The following is a 5,823-nucleotide window of genomic DNA, read 5'->3' on the forward strand; positions in this document are numbered from 1 at the left end:
AGGTTACTTGAAACCATGATTGGTCTCCCAAGACTCACTACCTTACCCCCACCCCTCATGTGTGATGTTCTGGATCCTGCCATTGGCTCACAACTCTGACTTGATTTCCTTCAAGGGACTTTCCTATACAAACAACGATTATAAAATTTCTCTTATTATTTTTCCAGTGTTCCCTTCATGAAGTTGAGCTAAGCTCACGCCCAAAAATGAAGAATAGCAATGACTGATTTTTGTGAAATCCGGACTTAACTCTAGTTACCAATTTCATGTTTTCCACGCAATATTTCAATATTACATTCAAAATTTCAAGTCAAGACAACAACAACAAAAACATTGTAAAAGATTTTATTTTTAAAATGTAAGATATCTTCAATTCATGAATGAAAATGAAACAGCTTGCCATACGTGTATAAAAAAGGCGTTGAAAGTGAAAGTGAGGAAGGTTGGAGCATTCTGCACATGACTTTTCATTACAAACAAGATCATTATCACCCAATAGTTGTTCTACCTAGCTCTAATTAACTCTAAGTTATCAGTTAATATAAGTTAATGCTCCTGAGAACAAGTTTCCTGCACCTCATAAAACCCTAAAAATTGAAATATGAATTATCACAGCTTTAAAAAAGTGGCCAGCACCCAGATTAGTAAACCAAGTGCCGGAATACAGTACGATAAAGCAGCAATCTGTTTTTGTAAGGTACATAGGTCTACAACTACATTAACACACTTCCCTGTATAATAATCGGTGCCTTCATTCGTAATATTTAATAGAAAAGATATGACATTACGTTTCATTTTGTATAAATTTTGCTTCTTTGGCACCTCTTTCGATCAATTTCTTTTACAACTATTTAGCTGTTATTGTTGTAATAAAGCTGTCTTCGCGTTCTCAGGTTGTTGAATGATGTATATTTCTATTAAATATACCCACTTGTGATCGGTAGTAACTGTCTACTAACAAGCTTTACACTTCACAAAGACAGTTAACACTGTAACAGGCAATCAAATAATTAATATTTCGTTTATATATATCATAATCCGTAAATTTTTTCCACTTAGTGTCTCAAACTTCCGATATAAAGTCAAATTATTGAACATGAAAAGTCACAAGTTCATTGGTCCTACAAAACATATATATTTAATGTGTGGAACTGTCTTCAACACAGAGACATTGTTAATAAAATTCCAAAGTAAAAAGTCAGTGATTACTATATATATCACTTAAATTGGAAAAAAAAGTCGCAATTTCGAGAAAAAAAAGACCACGAAAAGGAATCGTCCATATTTACATGTAGAAAATAAATGTATAGTTTCCCATTAGATGAAATGTTAACATGTTCGTTTACTTCAATTCACCAATACTATGTACAATTTTTAATTACCGGCAATACCAGATGGCGACAACTTTAAGTCACGAACTAATTTACTTGCTACAGAATTATCAACTGTATTCGACAGCAGTTTGTAACTCTCATGAGCCGTTGGACGCTGTTCCATTGCCCCTACTTCTGCATGATTCAAGGCCCCTGCGGAAGTACCAGAATTGTAAGAGGAAGATACGTTTACCCACAATCTTGCAAATATTGCATGTTCAATTTGAACTGTTCCTCCAAAAATGTGACAACTACTTAACACAAAATTAATGCAGTCATACTAGATTCTGCATCATTAAACTCGAGAGTACGACACAATAGCTTTGGGTTTGCCATGGAGCTAATTAGTGGTAAGCAAAACTTTACAGTATTGTCAACGAATGTTAACTCCAACCGGTTTAATCATTTCAGATGTGGCTCTCATTATTTTTAATTCATCACAACATGCTGAGTATCTGTTGCAATATTCTGACTTGGAACGAGGTAGCATTCTTTGTCGTAGATGAATTGTAAATCCCCTGGAATCTCTATGTGTTCTTCGTCCTCTTTTTCCTTGTATGTGATCTGTTGATAATGTTCTGGAGATTCGTTAGGTTGGTGTTCATTTCCCGACACATTCAGTGTATATTGATTCTGTGAGTTTATTAATGATTTCTTTGTCTCGTAACAACAATAAATCATTAAACAAAGGACAACGACAACAAGGGCAAAGAAGAATGCGAAATATAAGTATGATATCAAGTCCATCTGTGATCCTAAAATGTAAGCTTGCAGGAACAGAACTGCTTTTGCATCCGCTGACTGACTTCTAATCACGCCGAGGCACTCAGCATAAATCGATGTATTATCGATATGTATGGGAGTATCCAGACCGAAAATCAAGCGATCGCAGTTAACTAGCAACGAAATACTGCTTTTTGGAAACTCCAATGTAATTTTCCAAGTTACATTATTTAGAGGTCCTGCGTTGCTTGAGCAGGTGAAAGTAATGTTACCTGAGTCAGTCATGGTATTCACTGATGGTGTTATCATTACTTGAAGCTCTTCCATGTAAACACTTGGTGGAAATGAACAAAACTCTTCAAAAAGTGTTATGTTCATTGATGAGGAAACTTCCTGACGAACAATGCATGAAATTTTCGTATTATTGAAATGTTCAGGGGGCACAAATGAAATCATTTTCTCGAAAATATTTTCAGATTTCGAAAAAGTAGTATTCACTGTAAATTTGTTAGAAAAGTGGATGAAAAAATTAGGGTCTTGTCGTCTAACGTCTGATATGTTACACCATAAGACAACTGTGTTTTTGATCACATCATCTGTAAAGAAAGAGAGTTTCTGGGAACTTGAACAGACGGGTTTTGAGGGCATGTAGTTGACCACTACGGTGAAAGATTGCAAGTCAGACGGTGTCAGTTGTAAAATGTTGTATTCACCAGCTTCATTTCTGGAAATGTTCTTTATAACTAATGTAGGATTCCACCCAGATTGACTTACTGTGAACCAGTCATCATATATCATCGGATTCCCTTCCAGGCTCCCGTTTCTTACGATGATGTGATTGCTGTCTTCGACGCGATATATCCCAATAGAGCCATTACTCTTATACACTAGTTTTACATCATCACCTCCCATGACACCGTACTCGTTGATAGCTGTCGTGGCTGTAGCGTATTGAAAGAACAACAAGATGGACAATGAGCAATACATTTTTTGTATACTTCTAAAAGCAAACAAGTTTTCCATGTCTTACCTATATTATTATTGAAACTTATTTCAATTGTATCCTATTCCTTTAGATTCGCTTCCACTGTTGACTTTGAAACCTTTGCGCTTAGGGGTGAACTTAATAATCGCTTAATCCCTTGCAGTTGATAAGACCTTATCGAGAGTTTAGTAAGGTCTCTGAATACGTAATCCGTTCATTATTTGAGAAAGATTTCCTTTTGGAATGAACAAACTTTAAAAAATAAATTGATCATTCATTTCCTAAATGTATGATTTCTTCACGTAATACAGGTCTTTCGCTGATGGTAGAGAGAAGGTAAAAGATCCTCAATTGTTTAACACTATGACAAAATGTGTAACAGTTTTTTGTATAAGTTTTGCTAGTGCACTGGTAATAGCTCACCACAACTAAGATAAAGTCACTGATAAAATGAGAATATGGACAGATGAAAAACAGACACACTTCCTTGTTTCAATTCATTGTGCCGTGCTCCAGTCATGCAAAAGAATTATCAATCCGTAAGATGAGACTAACCACTGGCATGCAACCTTCAAAAAAGACAGTTACTGATACAGCTTAAGCATTCAACTAACTAGATAAGAACTCTGTTTGGTTCATAACTCCCCATAATATTATTGTAATGGATCTCAATTTCCTTTTAACGATTGAAGTGGCGTTCAACCATGTAGAGTGATAGGTTAGTTCAGAAAAAGAAAAGAAAAACAAAGACTTTCTGTTTGTTTCGTAGTCAGATATCACCTGTGTAGTAAATCGCAAGAACCGCCGTTTAGTTGTTTTCATTCCAAAAAGCTTCAAGTTACCATTTTATATTTAATGGTCAACATAAACAATATCTAATGCAATCATTACGTTGTCGTTGAATGCATCGGTGAAGCTCAAGGAACATTTACTGCGAACAGCAATGGAGCATTGGGGGAGTGGTGGCTTCATGGCCTTGGCTGGCTTTAAGAAGATCGCCTCGCATGTAGCTGCAATGGACGGTTTCGATAAGTGATAGAATAAATCTAACATTACTCAAACCTGTTCATTAGGTGGTTACCGTACTTGAAGTAAACTTAGCCATAGAGAGCATTTCCGGTGTGGCAGAAAGTGTAGAATTACAATGGGGTGTTTAATGTTATAAACTAATTTAAGTGAAACTTTTTACACTAGTGCAGAACGTCCCCCGTCAGTATATTGTACTATTGTACTAGTTCTTGTCCCCCTCTGAAAACCGGTTTTGTCTTTCTGTGTTATAAATTCACGTCTGGCATCACAACACTGAATTTTCGACAGACTCTCCGATCATCTAATGGGCAATAGCCAACTCATTTTATTCGAGATCTCGCGAACCAAGTTAATCCGCCAGAGAATCTCGAGGATCAATTTACGCAACGTGGGTTTCGCGAGAGCTCCATCATTCAGCCAATGCTGAAATTCATCTAAAAAATGCTTATAATCGAAGTCGTACATGGGTAAATAATTTCCAATGTACACTCGGCAAATTGCATAAAATCTCATCAAGTTGCCAAGGACACTTTGACATCAAATGTTGAACCGCGTCACTTTCAGTTGTGAAATGAAATAAGTTTCTTTAACAATCATGTAATTATTGTATATAGGCTTAAGTGCAAATTTCGTGAAACGGGTACATTACTCATAAATCAGGCAATTGAAGTCGGATAGCCTCAGAAATATCGTGGGTAGAAAAAAAAAAGATTCACAAATGGTTTTGAAATATAACTGTAACAACAGCAATTTATTTTTGGAGCAGGAATTTTTTTTGTATATTTAACGTATTAAATTTCACAGGCAACGCAAACTTTGCTCACACATCAATCTGTACAAGTAGTACATTGTGGATGACGTGACTGCCGCTTTCGATTCATGAACAATTTAGCATCCTTCAAGCCCAAATACAGTATTGGAAAATACTTAGATATTTCCCTACCGTGTATCACGCCTTTAGTAATTCAACACAATAAATGTGCAATCCTGACATGCCCCTTTGTCGTATTAAAGAAATTGGCATTTTTCAAATCAATCTAAATAATTTTATTCTGCAAATTTTCCATAACGTAATTGCTTTAATTTGAATGTTCAGCCACGATAGACAAATCGATAGCCTTTTGAAGAATTTACACAGGAAGGGGTAATATAAAAACGAAACTGAGTAGAGTGATAATAATAACGTGTTCAACAACAGTATGTGTGCATATGATTAAGCGAAACATATAAGTGTCACATTATAGCTAGGAGTGAGGATAATAACAGGGAAACGTTAATGTTCAGTTGAAATGTTACAACATGTTCGCGTTACTTCAATTCAACAATACTTTATGTACAATTTTTAATTACCGGCAATACCAGATGGCCAAACATTTAAGTCACGAACTAATTTACTTGCTACAGATTTATAAACTGTATTCGACAGCAGTTTGTAACTCTCCTGTGCCTTTGGACGCTGTTCCAATGTCCCCACTCCTTGCCCGAGTCAATACCACCTGTGTGTGGAATACCAGAACGGTAAGTAGAAGATACGTTTACCCTCAATCTTGTAATTATCCCCTGTTACATTAGAACGGTTCCTCGAAATATGTGACAACTACTTATCACAAAATTATTGCACTCAGACTAACAACTCCATCATTATACTTGAGAGTACGACACAATAGCTGTGAGTTTCACATTGAGCTATTACGTGGGTACAAGCAAAAAATG

General features: G+C 35.9%; 1 long non-coding RNA gene across 1 annotated transcript; it reads right to left on the reverse strand.

Moving 5' to 3' along the window:
- Nucleotides 1-343: 343 nt before the first annotated feature.
- On the reverse strand, nt 344-3,778 carry LOC139960113 (uncharacterized). Its single transcript, XR_011790362.1, has 2 exons — nt 3,127-3,778; nt 344-3,037 (listed from the first exon to the last, which is right to left on the reverse strand). It is a non-coding gene; the product is annotated as an uncharacterized lncRNA (long non-coding RNA).
- Between the last annotated feature and the right edge of the window lie 2,045 nt (nt 3,779-5,823).

The sequence above is a fragment of the Apostichopus japonicus genome, chromosome 19, assembly GCF_037975245.1.
Source record: "Apostichopus japonicus isolate 1M-3 chromosome 19, ASM3797524v1, whole genome shotgun sequence".
NCBI classification, from domain to species: domain Eukaryota; kingdom Metazoa; phylum Echinodermata; class Holothuroidea; order Aspidochirotida; family Stichopodidae; genus Apostichopus; species Apostichopus japonicus.